At 40.0% G+C, this 26810-nt stretch overlaps 1 long non-coding RNA gene across 1 annotated transcript in view; it reads right to left on the bottom strand.

The window, feature by feature from the left end:
- LOC107310520 (uncharacterized) overlaps nt 1-25644 on the bottom strand; it is a 32846-nt gene extending 7202 nt beyond the window's left edge. The window contains exon 1 of the long non-coding RNA XR_014943691.1: nt 25442-25644. This is a non-coding gene — a long non-coding RNA (uncharacterized LOC107310520). The remainder of the gene's footprint in view (nt 1-25441) is intronic.
- Between the last annotated feature and the right edge of the window lie 1166 nt (nt 25645-26810).

Genomic DNA, 26810 nt, shown 5'->3' with positions numbered 1-26810 from the left:
GCTTGAAATTCAGCTCTGAGCCTTGTGCAGGTGGAAGACAGTAAATACTAGAGCATCTCAATGGAATTTGCATACACACTTCTTCAGGCTCAGTGGGACTTCCCCCTCTTCCAGGAAAAGTAATTGTGACTTGCACACATGAGGTTCTGAAACATCAGCTTCATGAACAGGCAAGGGGGAGATTAACAGAGCAACCATAGATGGGGTACCTGTTGATACAGATGGCTTGAAAACCATCAAGGACATTAAAAAAGTGGCACCTTTCATGCAGCTGTCTCAATTAGAGGAGAGTACAAACCAACATTTTCTAAGATAAAATTACCCAGTGCAAGCTTCCTTTCAATGATAATTGCAGTGTTTCATTCTAGAATCCAGTAAAAATACATCTCAGTGCTGCAGAGAGATGGAAAAGTGATAGTGTTCCTGTTAAGTAGATGAAGAAACAGAGACAGAGATTACATGAACTATACAAAGTCACACTGAAAGTTTAGTTCAGTGTCGGGAACAGAAGTCAGACCATGGGACTCCTGAGCCTCTGTCCAGACATTAACTCCAATAAAATTATTTAACCAAAGACAACATTTGGTATCCCAGAGCAGATCACTCAATCAGCCTCAGAGTACAAGGCTTCTAGTACTGACTTGCATAGTGAGGCATGCACTGCAGGATGTGTGTACTCGTGGTACATGAGGTTATGTGCTGTGGAGAAGCAGCAGTGAAAAGCTGCTGTCCCAGAATCTGCTCTCCAATGTCACAGTGCTCAAGCTGGTTCAGAGAACACCACTGCAAACTTTAAGATGGAGTTGAAGGGCTGTGTCATCAGCCATGGATGTCAGATGGGTCTTGCACAGAAGTGCCCCTGTATCCTGCTGCTGACTGCATAACTACTGCAGCCATGGTGTTAGGGAGAACCTCTTAATATAATGTGTGAGACAGAACTGTAAGCCAAAAAATGCTTACAAATATGGCTCTAGCTAGAAAGAATAAAGGAACCTGTCACAATTTCCCATAATATCTTTATTTCTGAAAGCAACAAGCAAAGCATCCTTTGGATTCTTGTACATGATTCCTTTAGAAATAAAGTGTCTTTTTGTTAAAGAAATAGCAAATTCCCAGATGAGATTTGCATCTTACGTGAGGCCTACTGGAAAGATGCATGAAATTTCTCTGGAAACCTTTCTTATCCTCTGTTGATGACAGTAATAGAAAGGCAGAAACTCATCCAGAAACACAAGCTGAACAGCAGGGGAGTAGTGCACGCTACTGGAATACTGGCACTACAGAAGGTGCATTTACAGCTGTAGAAACAGGGCTGTTTCCACCCCAACTGGCCATGGTGTGTGACAACAAATATCATTCCTCCCTCATTCACTGTGTAGGGAGAAGCACACTGAACATTTGCACTGACATGGATACACTTACTGCTGGACTGGGGATGAGTTGGTGAGAGTAAGCTCTGAGTATGGACCAGCCAGTCTCTTTTTATTCATTATCTGCCATTCCAAGGATATCAGGAAAAGGTTCTTTACTGTAAGGCTGGTCAGGCACTGGAGCAGAGTCCCCTAAAGTGGTCTTGGTATCAAGCCTGCTAGAGTTCCAGATGCCTTTGGGAAATGCTCTTAGACATGTGGTTTAACATTTAGGTAGTCCCATGCGGAGCTGGGAGTTGAACTCAATGATCCCTGTGGGTCCCTGGATATCTGCCAAATCTACCTTAATACTGATTCCTAACACCAAAGGCAGTAACTTAGTGGGTGCTTTACAGTCTTTTGCCATTTGTCTGGGTGCCAGAACAACAACAACAACAAAAACCAAAAAAACAGGAGGAGAGGAAGATGTGATAGTCAGACCCTTAGCCCCAGTGCCTTCCTGTGCCTTGTCAAGGTCAGAAGGGCAACAGTCCCTCCCATGTGGAAGGGAAAAAATACAGAGCTTCACAGAGCTGCACATGAAATGGCATTTCGTGCTCAAGGGCATGGATGAGCCAAGAGAACAACACCCTTTCCCTCTGCAGTGTGCCCACAGGCTTCTGTCAGTTCTCACCAGAAGTTCCTTTATCTTTCTTCCCTTTCCTTGTGCATAAGCAACAGAACACAGTGTTGTCTCCCCAACAACAAGGCTGTCACTGGTGATGCTCAGAGCTATTGATTTCAACAACTCTCCAGAGCTCTTCAAGCCAAGAGGGAATTGTAATCACTTCACAGGGTGGCAGGACCACAAAGAAACAGAGAGGAAAATAGGTTTCCATGTAATTGTGGAAGGAATGGGGAACGCAGATTTTGAAAAGCAAAATTACAGCCCAAGGCTCTTGTAAGCATTGTTATGCAAATCGACACAAACGCAGCTAGGATTTGTCCTCCAAATTCCTAGTGATACCCACAGGCACCAATTTTTAATTAGAAATTATCTGAAATACTCAACATGCTCATACATGTGCTGAAAAACCTGTGAGAGTCCCCATACCTCTGTTGGGTGTGACAATACACAGACCAGTGGCCTGGTCCAACATGGAGCCATACTGTGCTGAGTAGGAGATGGGTTCTGGGGGAGTAAAAGTCACTTGCCAACAGAGTAATGGACTGCACATGAAGATCAGAACATACTCATTCACATGCTGAGCCTCAAAGTAATTTACTGCTCAAGAAAGCTACAATGGTGTCAATAGTTTTAAAAGCTTCCGAGAAGCTTGACTAGCAGAAAAGTTAATTTAAGCTGCTCTACAATTATTCTGTGGATGTATTGGCCAGGCTGAAGACAGGGTGGTCACCTGTGCTGCTGCTTCTACAGCTTCTGCTCCACTGACATTCAGCTCTTGCAGTTTCTCTCACACAAAAATTAGTCTTCCAAGATCTTATATCTACTAGCATTTTCATCCCTACCACATGCCGCATTTAAGGCATGCTGAAACCAGATGGTGTAGACAAATGTATTAAAGCTATAAGCATCTAATGCTTTCAGTGTATCTTTCAGTAAGAGAACAGTATTGCATGTAAAAACTTCAACAAGGTGAACTCAGATTCTATCTGAAATTACATTTGCTGCTTCCAACATTGTTTTCTCCTGTTCATTCTCACAGGTGAAGAAATGATGCTCCATCTCTTCAAGATATTTCCATCTAGAGTATATTTTCTGGAAATGAGCATGTATTTCAGACCTCCAGTTCACTGTAATTCTAAGTGGATTTCCCCCTTGTGTGCTTTTGTGGCAGAGGAAAAAGATGGCTGCCATGCACAAGTCCATCAGACAGCTGTGTGTGAGTAGTGCATTCTTCACCCAAGTAGTACAAGACTCAAAGTCAGCCTGTTAGTAGAGAAAAATAAATCGCACAAGGCTGAAGTCATGCTTTATTCACAGTGCACTGCATCTGACTTGCACTGGAAGGAATGTGTTGAATGTGTTGTACTTGGAGTAAAACTGGTTATTAGGGAAGGTAGTAAGAGAGGAAGCTGACTGAGAATCTGGATCAAGGTACAAGTTTCAGTATGACATTCCTACTTCCAAAGGTGTTTTCTAGATACTTAAGCAATTACACAGTCCTCACTGTTCTGAATCTTATCTCCATTACATCCCTCTAGGGCAAGCAGTATTCAGCTTTCTCTCTCAGATGCCAAATAACCATACTGAGTACTTAATAAGTGACCTAAGTAAAGGAACATGAAATATCTATAGGCTTAGGCTTCCTGCGGGTCCTTGGGTGATTGTTGCCCTCTGCTCCTTGATTTTTCCTCTAGAAGTCAGGGCTGCAGCCTGAGCTATCCTTACTGAAACATCATGGATGCTTTTGCAAACTCAGCTGTGTGGTGATGCTACTAAAGAGGCAAGGCAACTTGCATTTCAACATAACAGTGAGAAGCAACAGCTTCTAGCGTAGCACATCAGTGCTTTGCAGCATGGGTAGAAGTGTTAGCTGAATGCAGAGTGGCAGTGCTCTCCATCAGTCTCATTTCTGACTGCTCTTATATCTCTCAGCCAATTACACCAATGGAAAACTGCACACAAGTTCTTCCAGTGCTATTGCTTTTCTACTCTTTGCAACTCTTTATCTGAAAGATAAACATTTCATCATGGACATCATCCTAGCCTTACTTAATTACAAGAATATATTAGTGTATGATTTCAAAGATCTATAACTAGTAATTAATTTATGTAATCAAACAATTATTTTCTACATTATTCATCTATGAAATGTGACAATTGTGTCAGTACTTTTGCTGGCAGTCTTGTGCTCACTTGTTTGCACCTTGGCCAAAACTAAAGAGAAAGAGGTAGAGAGGTATTTGACAAGTTGCAGTGTGTGTTTGAAAGTGATATTAACTGGATATATTTTCATTTCCCTTGGTACTAGATGTTTGAAATACCACTACACGGAAATTTTTCTCAGTCATGATTTGATGACTAATATGTCATGAAAGGGAAGACTGAGGAAGGGAAGCAAAGAATAGTGAGTATTGTTCTAGTGCTCACATACCACAACAGAATGTCATCATATGCTCCTCTTGCCCTTATTTCTCAACGTGAACAACAGATCTCACAAAAAGTATGTGGGTCAGGTGATGGGGGTTTCACTTCTCAGATTATAAGACAAGGATCTGAAACACTTCTCATGGGAAACTGTGGGACACCACAGTCAAGGCAGCAGGTATGTGTAGAAAGGAAGGTGAACTTGTGCTATTGGGCTCAACAAGATCCTGCTTGCTTCAGAAGAGCTTTCGTCTGAGGAAGTTTCCCATCTTAACTATCTATCAGAATAGCTAACAGTTTTGGCAATCAGATAAAAGTAGATGGATAGGAATTAGAACTTCCTTCTCCTCAACTGTTTGCTGTCTTTCAATCTGTTACTTCAACTGATTTTCCTGCATTGCTCCCACTCCCATTTGCTGTCTGCAGAATCACAGAATCATGGAATTGTAGAGGTTGGAAGGGACCTCTAGAGAGTCCAACTCCTTGCTAAAGCAGGTTCTCTACAGCCGCTCACACAGGTGGGCATCCAGATCTTCAATATCTCCAGAGAAAGAGACTCCACAACCTCTCTGGGCAGTCTGTGCTCTGTCATTTGCACTATAAAGAAGTTATTTCTTTCATTAGTCTGGAACTTCCTATGTTCCAGTTTCTGCCCATTGTCCTTTGTTCTATTGCTTCACACCATTGAAAAGAGTCCACCTCCGTTGATCTGAATTTCATACTTTATATACTTATCAACAGTTACGAGGTCCCCCTTCCAGGCTTCTCTTCTTCAGGCTGAACAGCCCCAGGTCTCTCAGCCTTTCCTTATTCAAGAGGTGCTCCAGGCCTCTCATCCTCTTTATAACCTTCTGCTGATCTATCTCTAGATGTTGCCTGTCTTTTTTGAGCTGAGGAGACCAGAAATGGACACGGTACACCAGGTGTGGCCTTACCGGGGCAGAGTAGAGGGGAAGGATCACCTCCCTCTACCTACTGGCCACGCTCATTTTAATGCACTCCTGGATACCACTTGCCTTCTCGGCTACAAGGGCACACTGCTGGCTCACAGCCAACCTGTTGTCTAATGGAACACCCAGGTCCTTCTCCACAGAGCTCCTCTTCAACAGGACAGCTCCTAAACTGTACTGATGCATGTAGTTATTTCTCCCTGGACAGAGGACCCTACACTTGTTATCAGCTTCCTCTCTGCCCAACTCTCCAGGCTGTCCAAGTCTCATTGAATTTCAGCACAGCCTTCTGGTGTGTCAGCCACTCCTCCCACCTTTCTATCATCAGCAGACTTGTTAAGGGTGAACTTTATCCCTTCATCCAGGTCATCGATGAAGATGTTGAACAAGACCAGACCCAGCACCAACCCCTGGGAACACCACTTGTTCCTTAGGTCTTGTAGTTCATTAGTTAAAATGTGTTAGGACTGGTGTTTCTAAAGATTTTAATATTGAAGAGGCACTGTCATTTAGTATCACTGTCCTTTAAGTCTAGTCAATGTTGTATAGAATTTTGCAGAAAAAGACTATTAGGAAACAAAATAGACTATGAAGAATAAAATCTATAAGGGACAGGTTTGTTCTGCCGCATGTGGAATCAACAGTTTAAAATTCCCCATTTATAATGCTCATTCTTGCTGAACTGAATCTTTCCATTGGTGAGAAAGTTTCAGGTAAAGGTAAAGGTAAAGTCTACCCAGGAAAAGAAAACTGAAGTACAACAAACTCAAACTGTATTTCTTAATCATCCCTGACCATATGATTCTTCTATCTGCAAAGCCTCACCTGACCTGCACTGGTGCTGGTGTCAGTTCTTCAAGCAGCAAGTTGGACAGATAGTGTTCAGGGTTCCCTCCAACAAAAGTTTTAAGGATTTATAAATGTTTCAAGTGGTACTTAAGGGACAATTTTCCTATGTCTGTTGTTCTGTTTTTACCCTTATTTAAAAGAAAAATAAATACTAACACACTAGAATTCCTAGACTGCACCAGCATTTCCAAGTTTCTATCAAAACTACTCAGATTGCAAACAGAAATTTGTCTTGCCCTTAGTGACATCTTAATGGTCATGCCCAGTGGCTAAGGATTCCAGTGAAAATAGCAATTTGATGGGAAATGGGCTTGTGAGTTGTGGACAGCAGATGAGGCCCCAGGAGAATTGCCTTGCCATAATCTGGGTAATTTAAAAAGGTATACTCAAACTGTATGTATACTCTGTGCTCCTCAAAAATAACAGAATTAATATATCAAATAATATAATTAAATGCCTAAAATGACTCATGCGAACACTCCTCGGTGTGACATTAAAAGATAGAGACTACAGGAAAGCTGGGAAGGGACTTTTATAAAGGCACGTAGTGACAGGACAAGGGGCAATAGATTTAAATTGTAAGAGTGTATATTTAGCCTAGATAATGGGAAGAAATTCTTTGCTGTGAGGGTGGCGAGACACTGGAACATGTTGTGTTCACAGTGAGGCTGCAGATGCCCCCTCCTTGGAAGCATTCAAGGCCAGGCTGGATGGGGCTTTGAGCAACTTGGTCTAGAGGGAGGTGTCCCTGCCTATAGCAGGGGGGTAGAACTATGTGACCTTAAAGGTCCCTTCCAACCAAAACCATTCTATGATTCTACGAGTCTAAGTCAAATGAAATGCCCACTGAAGACAAAACACTACAGAAGGGTTTCTCAAAACATTCTGGTAATGCTACACAGTGTTTTGGGGACATTTCCATTCTAAGAACCACCCCTCTCCCCCTCACTTATTCTTTTTCTAAAATCAGTGTCAAATTAATCCAAGTTTGAGGGTTTGAAAACTGGTTCAGAATAGAACACATAGCAATAAAAAAATCAATTCTAAAGTTTAAAATATTGAGCTTTCTTAATTACCTGAACATGAAAATTCCCCTGGCTTAGTAGCTGAAAATCTAGAGAGATGTGAAACTCAGCAGTTTCAGTTCACAGAATGTAATGAAAACATTCTTAGATTTTGATTTGCATGGGGTCACATTTACAAAGCTTCTCTAGGGTTTCATATTCAAAGAAATTAAGCACTCAGATATCAAAACAGGGTAAACTATTGGCTGCACTTAACTCAGTGGTAGTTTTGAAACTCATAGTTTTGTTGGCTGAACTGCACTGAAACTGATCCTGTACTTCAGTGAATTTCCCTGCAAATCTTTTTATGTTAGTGCTGAAATGTCAAATAATCTGCCATACAGGGAATTTCACTAGAATTTAGCTACAGTTAAATTAATAGTTAAAACAAGAAATAAAACGTTGACAGTTAAAAATGACATAAACTCTAAGGGACTGTATTAGAGAACTGTAACATCACCACATTTTACGGGTTTGCTCATTAAGCTCCACAGCAGAGATAAACTTATCTATTAAATTCTATTGTAGGACTTTAAAGAAAATCTATATTATTTTATCACACCGATGGTTACATGTTCATAGCAAGATCAGAACACATTGCTGTAGGTACTGCGTAAGCATTTATTATGCAGTACAATGTCTGAAAGTCAGACTTAACAGGGGAAAATCCCACCCAATTTAATCTGCTCAGACTAGTGAAGTTTTTACCCAGATATACAATGCTCATATTTTTTTTAAGCTGTTCTGCCTTCTTGCTGTTTCTAGACCTCTCAAGTATCTGTAAATATCCAGTGGCATGTCATGAAAAATTTTTTAAGCAACAAAAAATCAACTTGGAGTTTATAGTATGCCTAAACAACACCACCCTAAAGAATAGTTTTTAGCATAGCATGAAGGAAACATCTGAAAATACTGGCTTAATGAATTAGTATCTATTCGACCACAGTACAGTGTTTCTTCTTTTCTGTATTGTTTTCTTCTTGTGGAAAAATAGGCCATTTTCTTAATCAGTGACGAATGATTTTAAGAGTCTGTAAGTGCTACATAAAAAGTCCACAGGTTGGCTTTTCTGTTTCTTGCATTAATACTTTTTTCCAGTAATGATTTTCTCAGAATCCCCAGATAGCAGGGACAAAATGATGAGTCTTGACAGAGATTGACGTCTACGGCACTGGAAAATCAGTCAGCATGACAACGAGATCCCCTTGTTTTAAATTATGAAAAACAAGAGACTTAAGGAGGATGGTGTCCCTTCCCCCACTGTGTCCCATGCTCCTCCCCCAACAACTCATTTAGTAAAAACAGTGGTAAAAAAATAAAAGAAGTTCTGTTTTCTACCAACAGACTTTGAACCCACTGCAGTCCTCCTTCCTGTGTATATTTTCTGATGCTACTTCTGAGCTTTCTACTTCCTGAACCTCAGAAGTATCTATACATTCAGTTTCCTGTCACTAAGAAGCAAATATAAACTTTTACATAATGTGAGTGATCAAGATCTAATGGCCTAATTCTCCTCCCTTTAGCACCACACCAATCCCATCGTTGTTGTTCAGATACTGTTGTGTTTCACCAATACAACTAGCGTGAGAATCATGTCTAAAGACCTTAGATGTACCAACCTATGTAAATGTTGCCGTTTAAAACTATTCTTACTTCCGACACACATCGAAATGTATGTGATGTGGTTTGGGGTGAGGAGATAAGTACACAGCACGACATCTCTGTTGGAGCGGTATTATTTTAAGTTGATTGCTATAATCAATTTCTCCCTATTCGCTATAAATTAACCCAGGGGTGCTCCAGCCCATGAGGATTTTTTTTTAAAGGCTGCTTATACGCATGCAGAAAGTTAAATTGCACAGTGTCCCAAAGGAACCAGGGTTCAAGGAGGCAAATATTCTCTCTATGTCTTCCCAGTTCACATGAAATAGGATTTATTTTCTCAGATTTGTCTGTGGGAAGCTACATGACAACAGCAGCAATCGGTGTTTGCTCTGATGCTGAGGCCACCACTCACCTGATGCATAAGATAAACAAGAGATAAACAGCCTCTCATGCTTCAGAGATTTATTCTGGAGATGTGACCTTGAGTGTAAACCAGCATAGCTCATCTGCTTCCATGATGCAAAGAACTGTGTCACTGGTAGAACTGGTATGTAGAACCAGTTTGCAACTCTGGGTGTATAGTTCAAGGCTGGGTTGCCCCAGGAAGAGCAGTAGGGCAGACTTCATCCTCTTCTTCCTACTTTCCTCTCTCCATCAATTGCTGGTGGGACAGGTTTGTTCAGGTCCTCCTTGGACAGTGCTGCTATGGATCATGACCCACAAGTCTCCCTCCCCCCTGTGACCCAGTTACACCCTCTCAGCACACTGCTGAGAAATAATATTTTCACCCAAATTTCAGCAAATCTGGAGGTGTACAGTAGGTGTCATCACTGAGACATATCCCATTTGGAGGGAGAAACAACTCTTGTCCTAAGCCTGAATTCTTACAAGACTTAGTTGAAAGACATGGGAATTGTGGTGGACTTCTCCCCACCTTTAATTCTGGCTTTGATGAGTATGAATAGATGCCTATCCCCTCCCCCCTCCTTGGTAACCCTCGTCTACCTGCAGAAAGCAATTTGTATTGAACATAGCATGTGCCCGGGGGAGGGGGTGGGAGGGGGGGTGGTTCTTAGTAAGGTAAAATTATACATGGGTAATAATGAAATAAAACTGAAATTCAATAAAATCCTGAAATCAAGAAAGGACCCACAAAAATGCCAATGCCCCTCCTTTTTAGTACTCTACAATATCCAAAGAACAAGAACGAAAGAAGCCAAAAGTTCTGTAAGGCTGAAACTAAACCAATATCAAGTATCAACTGAGACAGAGAAGGCAACATCCAATTCATGTATGTTACTGTGGAAAAAGAAGGTATAGACTGGAGAATCAGATGGAAATTCCTAGCTAATATTCTAGCATATGTGTATCTATCACAGTTCTTTCAAATGAATTATAAGCTCAAGAAAGTATGAAATGCTAAAATTAAATCTCCTGGCACGGTTTCCTCAGCAAAAGGAAAAATCAAACACGATTACCACCTACAATACATTTTATCTGCCCACTCACCTGCAGTAAGTGATCTTTGTAAAAGAGCAGATGGAATATCATTTGGGATTTAAAACTTACTTCTTAATGTCAGATTCATTGTGTTGAAGAACGATGAGTCTGACATTGCTCAAGAAAAAAAATGTTAATGTTTGTTGTTTGTGACATTTGGAGAGGTCACATATATATGTTCTATCATGACAGAAATTTTCCCTACTGTAATGGCAAAGAGCAGTGATGTGGTGCCAGATATGAACCGTAGGAAACACGGAATCACAGAATTGAAGGGGTAGGAAAGGACTTCCAGAGATCATCAAGTACCTACTGCATAGGTAGGTGTCCTGGTGGGTCTTGAATATCTCCAGACAAGGAGAATCCACAACCTCCCTGGGCAGCCTGTTTTAGTGCTCCATCACCCTCACTGTGAAGTAGTTCTTTCACATATTGGTGCAGAACTTTCTATGCTGCAGTTTATGGCCATTTCCCTTTGTCCAGTCCCCACAGACTGCTGGGAAGAGGTTGGCCATGTCCCTTTGACTCCCACACTTAAGATATTTGTAAACATTAAAAAGATCACCTCTAAGTCATCTTTTCTCAATTTTGAACAGACCCAGGTCACCCAGCCATTCCTCACAGGGGAGATGCTCCAGGCCCTTTATCATCTTTGTAGCCCTCCACTGGGGAGTCCAGAACTGAGTACAGTATTCTCAGGAAGGCTGAGAAGGGTTGTCACTGCCCTGGCATCTGCATTTCAGTGCTTGTTTGAATGCTTGGATACAGGGTGTTATTGAAACTGCTAAGTTGATTATATTGCAGAGATGCACCTGCACATGTAGTTAAAACTGGTGGAGGGCAAATGCAAATTTTCTCTTGACTCTGAAAAATCATGTCATCATTGGAAATAATTACAATTGGACTTGCAGAAGAATCTTTTGGTGTCTTTGCTCTCTGACAATGAAGAAGAAATTCATTCTTAAATAGTATCTTCTGGTTTGTCACCAGTGCTGTCACTTGTGCCTTATACTACGAAACTTTGGCACCAAAGAAAGATCACAGCTATGGGCAAAAGATTTTGCTTAGGCCATGCAAATATGTATGCTTTTGTAAGTTTTTCTGCTATGTCCTGAAATGGAGGAGAAATAATTTTTTTTTTTTTTTTTTTTTTACACATAGGAAAACAGTAGATCACCCACAGCATTTCAGAAGTGTAATCTACCCATTATGTGAAAAGTACAGGCTCAAGGCCTTACTGACTATAGGTCAGAATAGAAATTTAAAGTTTATTCTCATCTATTACAGATGAGCATTCAAAACATCAAATGTTTATTTAAATAAAATAGGCCATTAAAGAGATGGATGGATGGATGGATGGATGGATGGATGGATGGATGGATGGATGGATGGATGGATGGATGGAAGGGAAGGGAAGGAGGGAGGGAGGGAGGAGGAAGGAAAGAATAGAGGAAAGGAAGAATGGAAAAGAAACTCCCCTTCCTTGAAAGTTTCAGTCAGTTCCAATGTGTCTGATCCACACGGTCTGCTAAATACTATAGACATATTTCCATTATCTCCAAAAGGATTTTAGTCAGGCTCAAATTCATCAAAAATGAGTTCAATTGAGGCTATTGATACCTATTAGAATTGTGGTAGGTGGGAATGTGGGAATTTAGGTGTATGTTTGGTGGCCCTGCTAGGCAGGGGGGTTGGAATTACATGATCCTTGAGGTCCCTTCCAACCTGGGTCATTCTGTGTGATTCTGTGATCCTGTGAGGGGAAAAAAAAAAAAAAAAAGAAAAAAAAAAAAAAAAGAAAGAAAGAGGTGATCTTTAAAATTAGGAGGAGCAAGAAACGTGGACCAGATTTGAGTCAAGATGTATGTAGCCAGTGTGGAGAAATAGAGAAAACACTGGACTCTGGAGTGAAGTACTCTAAAAGTTCCATAGATATGGGAGGCAACATTCTGAAAATGGTTTAACTTTGAGTCATCATGTTCCAAATCTTGGAGAGGGATGAAGAGTAGATGATGAGGAATAAAAGGAATGGTATCTTTGTATCTGGACTATCCCATCTTTCTCTCACAGTAAAGGCATGCATGAATAACAACATAAAAGAGAGGAAAGTTTAATATATAACAAAAAAGAGAGCAGGAAACTTGAAAAAGGTAACCTTTCACATCCATTGGAAACAATACTGTGTAGAAAGCTCAATGTACTTCATTCATCAAAGCTGATAGCAAGATAAATACTTGGATCTGATTCTTCTAACAAAAGTATTTCCCTTATAGTATTACACCTACTGGCTGGAATCTCTCCAGCCTTAACCTTTATGTGGTCAGAACAGCTTTTGCTCTCTCTCTCAGTGGATGAAGGATGAGTCCTCAAGTTGTCTTTATAGATATCAAGTCCATGGGAGTACAGAGATCCTAGTTATCGGGGTCTCCAAATCACATGGTAAAAACTGGTTTGTTTACAGAGAAAAAACAGATAAACAACAAACAGATCAACAAGGGAAGGTCTGAGATCCTGGTCTTAAATTATGTCTGGGAATAGAGATACACAAAAGGCTTGGAAACACTTCAAATTTAGGTTGCTAGTTTCATACGTACTATTACCAATTTACAATAATTTACATTGTTTTTGTATCAGTTCATACCATTTTCATGCCATTTCTCAGGCTTGAAGTTTTCTGGCTTTGCTAAGGGTGAGATCTCTAAGATCTGCTCATTAGAAAGTATTTCTGTCTCCCAAAGAAAGTGGAAAGCACAAAGAGTATCCAGACTTTCACAGATAACAAATGAGAGTGACATTTTCTGAAGTACTCACAAGTCAGGTTCTTCCAAGAGTTTCACAAAGACAGAAATTGAATTATTAAAAAGTGAACTGAGTGCAGCAACTGAAGAGCTGTAGTAGTGACTTTTATTTAAACCAGTACATCATAAAACAAAGTCCTATTGCTATCAGCTCTGTTTATAAACATTGATCATAAAAAGTTAAAATTATATATATTTTATTTATCATTGAGCAATATTTACAAAAAAGTCCATCAAGGATTCTAATTTCTACATGAGCCGGCTACTGCTGGCCCAGGAATGTAAAGAATTTGAAAAGCAAAGCATCAGAGAGTTTCAAGACAGCTCTATTTGGGAAACAATACTAAGAGTGCAACAATTCTGTTACCTATATAGAGAAGCAAAAATAACAGAATGTAAGACAACAGCACGTGTTCATATCAGAAGCTTATGTAAGAACAGAAAATTCAGTCTATTTCCTGAGTCAGAGACTCCTGTCTTGCTCACAAGACCAGGACTCTTCCCTATGTATACTCTTCCCTTATCTTCTGAGGTTTGGATATGTCCATTGGGTAAAAATATATTTTTGCTGTTCTGCTTTTTTGGATGCTCTCTATGAAGCAAGATAACCACATGTTAGAAGAAGGACAGTACTGCTTGCTGGAGTCAGTAGCAGAGCTTCTGGTGATTTTGGTGATGCCCTGTCACATAATTGCCAGGCAAATACTTTTGTTGCACAATGTTTGGAGAAATCATTTCTCCCCTTCACCTCAATTTCCCACTCTCCACCCTGAGAGTTTTACCTTATAGACTACATGCAGATTCCAGGAGAAAAATATTAGAAATAGATCCTACATTTAAATTTGAGATTACTATTCCCATGGATTTGTTATCACTAGACCTGGGCATGGAAAGGCTTGTATGGGCTGGTTGGTACTATGTTGAAGTAGGGGAGGCAGTTCTGCCAAAAAAATGGCTGAAATTGACTGCAACTTCATAAGATAACCATTTTCTGCTATGAAAGAGGCATGTCTTGGCTCCTGGTCTCTCCCAAGAAGAACAGAGGAGGTTGGAAAGGACATAGATCTCATCAAAATAAGAATGCTAAATTCATAACATCCCTGTATTCTTCTTTCCTCTTCTGCCTTTGCAGTATATATAATGAGACCATAAAAGCAATCCCAATGTAACTAAAAACAAGAACCATCTCATCACAGTGTAAGACTTTGCAAAAGAGAGAGGTAGTTCAGAAGAAAACAAGAATTTGTAGTGAAATAACAGCTACAACATTATGGCCTGTGTAAAAAATCATAATGGCTTCCATGTTAAGGGAGGTGGAAGGAGATTTTCAAGTCTGAAAAATACCTGAATATAAAACTCATCATAGAGAGTTACATTTAGGCAGCCTACATGTAACAGAACTGGTTTTCTTCATATAAATTCTAGAAGGCCAGTCTAGTTTTGACTGAATTTTCTACTTCCCTGGCTGCTATCCTAAAGAATAGAAAGCCAACCAAAACCAACAATGCCTGCTTAAAAGCAAGTTGTTCAGTGGAGCTAAACATTGGATCAACAAAGGCAGTAACTTGATGTGTGCATAACGAAATCATGCACCAGAAGTGTTGGATGTGTTCTATTAAACAAGAGTCATGTTCTTTAGTCACCCCTGCTGAGAGAGTCATTTCCCTCTGTTCCACTTGCTCACGCAAATGCACACACCTGTAAGCTGTACACTGAATGCCACAAACTTCTTTACTGGCTGTGTTCCAGCAAAAGAATTAAAACCTTGAAAAGGAAGAAGAATGGTTTTGCTCTTTCCCACACTCCACTCCTCCTTTCTGGAGAAGGTGGGAGATAGGTGACTTTGACCTACACTTGTACTTCTGCCAGTTTCTTCAACACGTTAGTCAGTTTGCTCTGTCTTTGTTTCAGTGATGTGTTGTGTAACGTGAGCAAGCAGAAAGCCAAGTATGCATCAGCAGGAAGGCTTGGAGTACTCTGATTTTTTGGCACAGTGTGATGTATTGTGAGCTGGGTACGAATTATCTGACAGTGAGCCCTTGGAACTGGCAGCTGTACACTAGAGACTGGTATTCTGAATAACTTCATACACAGAGTATAGCTGTCGATTTCATTCATGCCCTGTGCACACATGCGTAGAACAGTGAGTGTTCAGGACTCACTGGAGTGTGAGTGCAGCATCACACTTAGCTCTGCAGCATTTACTAAGAGCTCTTAGTATATGCTGCAGAGCTAAGTGTCAGACAACTCTTCACCAAGATATTGAATAGCATAGACATCAGAAATGACTGATAGATGACAGGGATGCTAAGCACTCCAATGATGGCATTTCTCCAGGTAAAAGCTCAATAGATTAAAAAAAAATTAAAAAAAAAATAAAATAAAATAAAATAAAATAAATAATAAAATAAGGCTTTAGAGGTTTGGAATCTATTGATCAATTACACATAACAGTGACAGTAGTTCCAAAGTTGTAAATTTGCTCTTTTCCAACCAAACATCTGCCACTTTGCTCCTGTTCATTTCACCTCCACTGTGACCCCACTGCCTTGAGCTCAGCCCTATCATTGGTTACAGACTTGAAGGCTGTGAGGAAGGAAGAGCTTATGATACAATATCCTGGATGTGGGAAGAATATATTTCAGGGTATTTACCAGCATAAATAAACTAGCAGATAGCTGTTAAAATGTGTGTGTTTTGCTTCATTGGAAGCTGAGATGTCGGTTCCTCGTTGATAACAGGGACTGGTAGGATTTCCTTACTTCCCAGTGACCTTGTGGGAAGCTCAGAGGTTTGTGGTAACAGGGTATCTTAGATGACACATTGACCTATTGTCTGTAGCGGGAAGAACATAGGCCAACTTTCAACCATAGGGTTTCTTTCACAGCTGATTTACTGCTTTCTTAGTAATGCAGTTCCTCTTAGGCCCGTGCCATGACTCAGCCAACCAGCCATGAAACAGAGCTCAGTTCTGCAGGATTTCACCAGCTACTTTTCCAGAGAGTGAGGTATAACAGGTGCTGCGCTGTAGGAGACAATTCAAGACATGCCTTCCCCTTTTCTTGTCACAGAAACAGTCCTTCACAGAAACTTTCAATATGCCTAAATACTCAGGCATGTTATTTTACATGGTATGCAAAGAGAAGAGCTCCCAAAATCAAGAGCTGGCAATGCTTCTTAAAGGAGGGTTCAAGTATCTGCTGCAAGATCCTCAAAGAGAGTGCACCCAGCCCTGCTCTATGGCATTCTCTGTGCAACTCAAAGGCCTTGTGAAGCGGTACCCATCATCCAAATGAGTGTCCAAAAGCAGACATGCTCTCCAGGACATGCACGTCATGGTGTGATCAGGCACAGCAGCTCACCCAGCTCTAGATAAGTTCATAAAACATCCCTTTGCAAAACAAAGAGCTGGAATCTGTTCATACAGTTGCAGTCACCCTGCAGAAGAGATAGCTTGGTGTATCAACCACAAAATTTGGTGATTTAAACTCATTTCATCCTTCCAAATGCTTATTGCATCATAATCAGGAGGGCCCATGCTTTAGCCATCAGATCAGAGTTGATAATGGAGCTGAACTATTGTCACAGGTTCACTAATTAGCATTTCAGATGCATCTCAGACTGCAGCTTGCCTGATTTTTGGAGAAGTTTTCCAACCTTACTTAGAATAAAGAAGCTCCACCATTTCCTGCAGGGCGTCCTGCTGATCTCGTCACTGGCAGAACCATGTGCAAATGCTTTAGTCTAGCTTGCTTTTCAATAAGCCATCAGTCTACAACCAGCAGAAGCCCTGGAAGAATTGGCAAAAAGACTCACAACCAAATGGTTTCAACTTGGACTCACAGAGGAGAAATTCTGAATCAAAATGCACAGAAACAGAGATCAGATTGGAAAGAAAAAATAATTCAACACCACAAGTTATGGGTAATTATGGGTGTTAAACCTTAATAGATGGATTCAGACAACAGGATTTGCAGTCACACTTTTCCACTTATCATAAGTGAGTAATAAACTTTCCAGGATGAGCATTTAAAGGAAACTACTGAAAAATGCTGAAGGTTATAATGAAGTCTTCATTAATGATTAATGAGGGACACTCAAGGCAAAAACCTGCATCCACTTCCCCCTCACCACTGTAGTCTGGTGGTCTTTAATGTTGTCACACAACAACTCTATGAGGAAGAAAACACCATTCCCCATTTTATTCATGCACAGAAGGAGAAGTACTCCCTTTCAAGCATAGAGTGGAGCTGTATGCTGCAGATTTTGCTCTTTCCTCACACAAATCCCTCTCCCTTTCAGAGGGAGCCAGACCTAATGATCACCAGACACTTTCCTTAAGCAATTCAACTCACGAAGCTGCAAAGTACTACAAAAATAATACTTTTCTGAATGTTTCACAGGTTGAGCTGGCTTAGCCAAATATCAGCTGAGCACCAAAACATACAAAGAAAGGATGATAGCTCCACATGCTGGAAGTGGAGTTGTAGAAAGAGGTGACAGGGTCTTTCATTTGCTGGCAGCTGATATTAAGTGCTCCTGAGAAAAAGGAAAATTTAATCAACCACTAAATGTTATTCAGCAGCTTTTACTTTCAGTGGCTATTTACATGCTATTGTGTCACCTCCAAAGCAACTTTGTTGGCACAGGTGAAGTGGTGGAGAGAAAATAGTCAGAAGTCATCCTCATCAATTGACTTTTCCAAAGTAGCCAACAAATCCTGACACACTAAGAAAATCACCTGGGAAACCAAACACAGTCCAAGCAAAGACAAGCAAAACTAAAATAAAAAATGGAATCTTGAAATCTCACTGTTTAACATGACAAAATTTTGGTAACACTTGTCAGATCATGCAAGAACTCTTGCAGGATTACAAAACAAAGGGAAAAAAAGACCCAATCAAATGTTATCTATCCAAATAGCAATAATTATTATTATTATGGTGGTATACAATTTTCCTGTCCTAAAATGCATAGTGGAGGAGTTTCATTTTCCCTTGCTTTGCCAGGCATGTGTCTCAAAGCCTTATCTTCTCACTTTTTGCATTGTGCCTGTAGCAAAAAGACACTTGTTGACAGCAGCACAGGTTCCAAGTTTTACAATTATTAATGCTTTCAATTAAGCCACAGTGGCTTTAGAAGAGAAACTTCTAGCTTTCCTCACTCCTTTCTCTACTGTTTTCTCCTAACTTCTGCATTATAATAGCTGGATTTTGCAGCTTTAGAATTGCCTTTCTTCTGCCCTTTTGGACTTCTGTTTCCCGTTCTGCAATACTGTGCAGTTCCTCTAAAGTTCTTGTCTTGAAGTGGTGTTTGAACGCACATCCCTTGGTTGTGCTGTAGCAGCATTCAGAGAAACTGAGAAGGAAAAAGGAGCAGCAAGAGAACACAAGGTTCAGAACCCTTCTTCTGTGTTACGAAAGTCCTCTAGTCACTGCAAAGTGCTTCCCAAGTTGTGTTTGCACTAAAAAAAGGCTGGGTAAAGCAGCCAGAAATCTTTGTTAAACCAGGCATTGCTAGAATGCACACCATGATGCTACAGATGAGTATTTGCCAGCTGTATGCAAATTAAGTTAGCTCACACTCTTTCAGGACCTCATCTGATTTACAGAAGCAAAACTTTAACTTCTTCTTGACTGCAAGAGTCCTCAAAGGGTTTGTAGCCAATGGCAGCCTTTGAATCTTTTGGGATCCAGTCTGACATCTTGAGTCTAAGTAGAATCTGCTTGATTACTATGCTGCAACTTGAATGAAAAGCAGAATCTGCATTTTCTGTCTTATCCACTGGGAGTATCCAGGCAATACATTCCATTTAGATCCCTTCGTTTTCACTTTGATTCAAATCACAGGGACCAAGTCTTGTCTCATATTGAATTCTACAAGGCAGGAGCAACCATATTAAGGCCAGTGGGGAAACATTACAGGGTAAAATGTTTTTCCTTCTAGCCCAGCAGGATGACTATAGAATCACAGAGTCTTTTGAATTGTAAGGGCCTTTAAGGGACATCTGATCCAACTCCTCTGCAATAAGCAGGGACACCTATAGCTAGATCAGACTGCTCAGAATCCTGTCCATGCTGACCTTGAATGTCTTCAAGGACAAGGCATCCCCATCTCTCCAGGCAACCTGTTCCAGTGCTCCACTATTACAGTCTTCTTGCCCTGCATAATTGCCTGGCTAATTATTTGTTTAATTGTGTGTTTTTTTAATTGAAAAAAAAAAAAAAATGAAAAAAAAATGAAAAAAATAAAAATAAAAATTGTGGAACAGTCTACCACTATGGAGCCAAGTAACAAAGAGTGACCAAGCTGTATTATGCACTACTTTCCCCCGTATGGCCTTACAGTGTAAATGTTATTTACAAGGGACTTTTCAGCTCACACATAAACTAATGTCAGATTTTCATGCAATGAAATTAATAACATGGAGGTTTTTTTGCTTTTGGTGCAACATGAGGATTTACAGGTACAAAGTCTACTGTTAATTCCTCTGGGACACAGGGGGCCAAGCACATCTGTACCACTTACTTGTTGGAAAATTTGGAGCAGAGATTATCTTTCCAGCACTGCCTAAGATAGTGCTGTTTGACACATCTCCAGACCATATTACAGATGATAATGGCAATTAAATAATACTGATTTCTTGTCCTGTGCCGTCCCTTCCCTTCTCTTCTACTCACCAGCAACTTACTTCCAATGGATTTTACAGAAGCATTAAAGTAGTGGCAGAGCACAACGTGGCCATCTAGACTTTCTTTGCTGGCTGAAGGCTGATAGGTGAAGAGCTTTGAGGGTCCTAGATGAAAAACACTGTGCAGACAATACAACAGTAGCCTTTTTTTGTTAGTTTCTGACAAGCTATGATTCAGAAATCAAATGATAAACTGGGTGAAAAGATGCCTTCTTTTTCAGGATTTCTCTTTCCTTTTCTTTTTCCTTTTTTTTTTTTTTTTTTTTTTTTAAAGATATTTATCTTTCAGCATCTAAAGTGCACACAGAACTGTTCAAAGTTAAAACTGCAATAATAGGTGAAGGATTTCATGTGCTAATATGTGTCTCCACTTTATAGACCATGTTCTCCAGTGCAGAATACAACCCAGAAGAGGATAAACATTCTTTTTTTATTTTGACAGTAGAAAGGTGCAGCATCACTGTGCTTTGTTCACAAATGACAGTGCTCAAATAGGGAAGAGAAACAGAACAAAAGCCAAAAATTGTAACATAAATGGAGCCTGAAAAAATTCTAAGACAGGAAATCAAAATGTGTTGAGATATTTGATTTTTTTGACAGATGTTGGTGTATTCTAACCATTTTTTTAAAATATGCCTCTTTCCTCACCTTCCTTCCCATGACAGTGAAGTTACTGCAGACATCCAGTCCTATAACTATGAAATTTAGACAGCAGTAATTTTTATGAGCCTCACAACTTGAACATCCCAAAGTGTGTACTTTGCAAGCACTGAATGAATCATCACACACAGATGACAGGCAAGTCAGTTCAGATGAAAGTTTTGTAGGTGAGATTTTATGCTATCTTTCCATTCTGCGTGACATTTTAAATACAGAGACTCAAAGCTGTAATCCTGTTCTCAGAGCAGCAGGACATGTTTCAGCAGAAAGAACAGCCTGCTACTGGCCAGCTCCATCCACCAGGCTCCTGGGCTAGACTTCACTTAAAAGTCTTGATTTTCCCACCATACTTTATATAAATGCATCTCTATTTCTACCAAACACTTATTTGTCCGAGGAGCCTAGGTCGTCACAGAGCTGTATCAGTCTTTCAGGACAGAAGTTAGAGAAGTCACAGACTTATCTTTTTCGCTTTTGGAGAAACAGCTCTGACTTCATCCCCTAATTTAGGGAAGCACACATCCCCTTAGCTTTTCTGCCACATATTGATTTTAGCAGTAAGCCACTTGGAACATTATTGTCTTCAGTGTACTCTCCAGGGGAGCTTGCTGGGTTGTAACACTTCCTTTGAGAGCCTTGGGAACGTGCCATCCCTTCAGACATTGCTCAGGACTCTTAGCACTGTCCAAAATCATGGTTACATAAGAAGAAATACTATCTCCATTTAGTACCCTTTTGGACATAGGTTTGAAGGAAGGGAAAAGCCAGCATTCACAAACTGTGACTTTTATGATGATTGCACAAGTAAAGACTCAAAGGCCTTTCACAATCCTATCCTTTCACAACTCTCGCCAAGACACCGTGGCCTTAATTCTTTACTTTCCAGTCTAATATCAGATTTCTCTACAGTGACCCTGAAATGGACTACACTTTAAATACTCCCTTTCTATCCTTACTTAGGTCATTTTATCTAATGCAATACATTTATTTTTATGTCACCTATGTATGTAGCTTTGTCCATCTGACTTTTGTATTAACTACTTGATCCTCTTTCCACTGCCAAACAAATCATTGCACTATTTGTGAGTCATTTCCCTAATTTTATCATTTTGTGCCTGTTGCCCACACTACACATCTACATTTTAGCAATCAGTACAAACTGGAGAATACAGATGAATCACCAACAGGTTCAGTAGTTGCCTGACTTTCTTCATTTGACTTGCAAGTGAGTCTGGAGGCTTTTTTTTTGCTCATACCACACTACCAGACCTGCAAACTGCTTTTCAGCAAAAACACTGTTCCACACAATGTGTAGCCTTGTGTAGGCTGTCCCTGTTTTCACCTTGGGTTACATGCTGCACTAGAATAGAAAACATGAGTCAGAAAGGTTAAGAGTTAAACTGTTAAAAACAGAAGAGGAGAAAATTCATTCAGAAAACTGTGGTTTGTAATGGGTGAGAGGAAGTACTGTAAAATTTCTTGTAAAGCCACAATGGCCAGCTCATCAAAGGAAACCCCTCCTATCAGAAGCTTGCACAATGCCTCCTGAAGTCTGAATGGTTGCCAAGCTATGACCATGCAGTTAAGGCAGTGCAACAAAGAACCTCTAATTAGGAGAATATTTCCATCTTCCTGTCCAACTTACTCCCCATCTTCTTTTTTCTTCCTTCCCCTTACATTATTTTATAACAGCATTAACTTTCTTAGCAGTTTCCCTCTATTTTTGCATTTTTCCTCTGGTTATCTTGCAAGCTGGAATGAGATATTCTCTATATGTAAGCAAAGACTCTCCAGAATTCTACTCATTGATTTGGCACTCACCAAACCAACATCATCAGCCTGTAACTAACTATTTAGCTTCAAAATATCCCAGCAGCTTTCTGCTGGTTCAGTCCACTATGATGTCATTGAACATCATAGACAGTACAGGGGTAAGACCAGAAATGGAAGGCCACCACATTATTTCTTCCTTTCTGTTGTGAGAAACCAATAACTCAGCTCAGCTCTTTAGGAAACCACTGCTTCAGCCTGATGGAGGCTTGTCCTAGATTACAGTGTGCTATGGTCAGCATACTGTTTACATATATTTAGTGAAAAGTTGATTTTGGAGGCTCTGAGATGGGGCTTTCCTGGTTTTTCTATTTTGGTAGAATCTGTGAAATAATGGTTTAGTTTTGTTCTTCAGGCCTTTCATTTCTTCTTACCCTTACATTTCCTGCCACAGAGATCCCCCTCAAAAAATTCCAGTGTTTGTCTCTCTAGATTGCAATTTGCCTTAAACAAACCAACGAGTTGCACAGCCTTTCTTGATAAAACCAGTTTTTTTTCATAGATCTGTATGTTTGGCAGAGACTGTTTCTGAGGTATGGCTCCAAAATGCAAACTCAGCACTACTTCCTTGAAATAGCACCTTACATACTTCAACAAGATCCTTTTGAATTTTATTCATATTCTCCAACATATCTGTGCCCTCATCAAGCTACTGTGATTGGAGACACTTATAAGACTGCAGAATGTACACATTGTACACATCAAAAGTACAAGGCTGAGAGCAACTGCTTGTAGAATCACACTTAACACAGATTTCAATTTGGAAATGAACCATAAATAATTGTTTTCTGAAAACAGTTTTCTGAACAGATTTCTTTCTGTACTGCTGTACTGACTTCCTGGCCTTATTTATTTACAAAAAAAAAAAACCAAACAAGCAAACAAACAAACAAAAACTTAAAAAATTAAAAAAAATTAAAAAATTTACAAGTAAGAACAAAATTCCATCCTAAAAACTTAGTATATTTAAAGTTTCACCCTCAAAGTGCCTCACTATGGGATGTGGTGAATTCAAGAGTTTGATTTTTATTTTCTTTATTTCCTTTTCTGTTCCTGCAGGTTACAGAACAACTAATTCCTAAAAGAAAGCCTGTGACCCCAAACAGTTTGAAAGATTCACAGCAATATCAATACACTCAATGAATGCTTTCCTGAGATGATTTCACACATTTCAAGGCATATCCAAATGAAGTAGAAAGCCATATAACTTGTATGCTGACAATACTCCTTGGTTTTTCCATGACTCATCTTAAAGCCAACGCAATGGACAGCTGTCTGCTGAGTTATTTTTAGCTTTTATCAACTTATGCAATTCTTTACCGCAAGCTGAGCAAATTTCCACAAAGCATCCTTAGAGCAGAGGCTGCAGATAGTAAAGAAAACAAAGTGTTGAAGATTGCATATTAGATAGTCTTTAGAAAGAGAGAGTGATGTGTGGGATGTCAAGAGATGCTGTGTATTATACTTTACACCTAACAGTTTCAAGAGCTTAGAGAATCCGATTCCCATGCTGTCAGGGCTTTGGTTGGTTGGTTGGTTGGTGGAGGGTTTTTTTTAATGGAAATTTCTGGTGATTTGGGATTTTTAATAATAGGCAACAGTCTGATTGAATGCATTTGTCTAAAGACACACAAGTCACATTTTTGCACTTCCTTTTTTATTTGTGAATATACATGAATAAGATTTGCGGGCACTAAAATGGCTAAGGCTGAGTTCACAGTTCAAAATGTGGACCTTAAGCATACACTGCTGGATAATTACACAGCAACAGCATCAGCATGCAAAGCATGGCACATCCATACTACAGGACCTATAGGCCTTTGGCTTCATCAAATATTTACTTTTTCTATTCATTCTTGCTATTTATTACTGGTTAAGTGGAAAGATGGCTATTAATAGAATCCTGGCTACAGTCTGAACATTTTTTTGCAAGAAAATCTTCATTGTTTTTACTGACTTGAACTTCACTTGGCGTGAAGGTATGTACATATCAGATGTGGGAGGGCCAAGGACTGAATGTAGGTGAGCTCTGTAGCCACAGACTGCTGCTGGGGAGCATGATGCACACACAGGATGTCAAAAGAGGAACAGTATCTGCCTCCTTTATTAAACTCACAGTGGTTTCAGGTGATACTACAAGGTCAGTTCTAACTCTCTCGTGTGAAACAAACCCCTTCTGCCTCATCTGTGCACAAATGGAGGTGTGTGCTGTGGTGGGGTCTTTGCACTGTACCTTTGTATGGTATGGATAGGAAATATGAGCCAGAAAGAAAAGCACACTTCTATGAAAAGCAGATCCCACGCTCATTTTGGTTTAGTTGTGGCAGGCAAGGAGGAAGTGGTGCTGGGGTTATTGATGTGAGACAACACGTGCTTACTTGCCAGAGCTCTTCACTGCAAATTTTCTCAGCAGTCTCACAGTTTCATTCAGCCTGTTAGCTTTGGGTCTCTTCTATGTTACCTCCAAGCCCAAACTGCTTTAAGTATAACCAATAAACTTAATCACCCAACATTTCTCCATGCATCTACACTGTCAAGATGGATCATTCCTGGATTCGCACCTGGACTCCTTTATCCCCTTGCCCACAGTTCTTATGTCAGGTTGCTCCCTGACGAGACAGCCACTGAGTTGATGAACCATTTCCCCATGTAAAAAAACCCTGGGATCAAAGGGGGTTGATATCTATCTGTTGATACTAGTGTGAATTTCAGATGTAGTGTTGAGAACTGGTATACATTACATGCTTTCATTAACAGAATTTACCAGTGCTTCTCTTGTGTGATGTAACTTTTACTATTCAACACACTTCTCATATATATATTTTTTCCCACTTGTTTTGTTGTTGCTTTGCTTGTGTGTTTAAGTACTAACACCAGCACTGTCTGAGCTCCATATTTAGGTGGCTACCGAACAGATGAAGGAGACTGTATCTCAGGTATGCAGTTATATGTAAATTCAGTTATCTCTTAATTTATAAAAATAGTTAATGCTAAATTGAGATGAAGGTAGTTTTGAGGTAAAGAGACACTTACCACTGCAGGAGTCCATATTTTCCCCAGTCCAGTCAGGGTGTGATCTAGGAGGGGCTATTAAATGTGGGCTAAGTCCAAGTCTAACACCCAAGTGGCAGGATGCCCAACAGGAACGGAGGTCGTTATGACCTGTGAAGCCTGCTCTTGATGTCATTATGAAGTCACAGTTAGATTGAAGTACTGGGATATGGCACAGCCTGCAGAAGAAACTAAAAGAAACCCAAGGACAAGTGGAGGTCAAGGGAACATTTCTTTGAGAAATAATCAACTTCTCTTTAAATATCTTACTTTCATGACTATATGACTATAACACCTCAGTAATATTAAAAAATGGTGTTCAGTGTGATATATAGCCAAACAGTATCTTCAATCAGTAGAAACTAGCCTTAAAATAAATTTTAGTTCATGGATTATTGCTGGACCATGTAAGTTGAAAAGATAGGTTTTCTGCTGCAAAAATTAATGACTCATTCAAAGCCACCAGAACAGATAAGTTGATATACACCTTATCTACAATAAAGAAAGCGATTGGGATGAATTCCCAAACAGGTGGTTATGTGAACGATGCAAAAACTGAGATGTATGTACATGCTGAAAGAAGAGACTGGTTTTGGAATAGATTCAGAGAAGCTCCTCCCACAGCTAAAGTGTAGATACCACGAAACAGATGCAGTGATGAGAAAATAGAGTGATTACCTGGAATTCAGACCAATAAGTTTCTGTACATTCTGATATTATACATGTACCAGAAACGTAATGGAAGTGGCACACGTAATAAGAGCTTATCTCACCTTCAGTCAGCTGGGGCCCATGCACACAAGAAAGGAGATGAAAAGGGTGAAGTGCCAGCATTTTTATTTTTTATAGAACAACCACAGAAATCTGTAGGTGTGAAACCTTGTGGTTTTTTTTCAAACACCTTCATATTCTTAATAATTCTTTTTTTTTTTTCTTTTTTCCATTTAAGAATAGAAACACTCTCTTATTTTCAAAAATGTGCTTGCTTGCCTTACAAAAGCAGCAAGTATTCCTAAGTACGTAGGACACTTCAAAAGTAATGCCTCCTATTTATTTCCACAGAAACTTACACAGATATAAAGAGCACAAGAACACTAGTTGATAGAGAAATTCTCAGCTACAAAATACCATTTTTCCAGAATAGTTACCACCATTAGCTGTGACTTTTCACCAGCAATGAAGAAGAGTCTGCATGCTGCGCTGGTAAAAATCTGCATGGCTGTCCAGAGTGTGGCTTTGCTTACACATTGCTGGTGCTGCTGGTGAAATGCACCACCCGCTGCCTCACAGTGCTCACATCCGCTGTTTGGTTTCCACAAACATTCAACACTCATCAGTGAACATCAGGGGG

This window comes from Coturnix japonica, chromosome 2 (genome assembly GCF_054131305.1).
Source record: "Coturnix japonica strain WE chromosome 2, WE-NBRP24, whole genome shotgun sequence".
Classification (NCBI taxonomy): domain Eukaryota; kingdom Metazoa; phylum Chordata; class Aves; order Galliformes; family Phasianidae; genus Coturnix; species Coturnix japonica.
The sequence above is the reverse complement of the archived record's forward strand: the minus strand, read 5'-3'. Positions and strand labels throughout refer to the sequence as shown.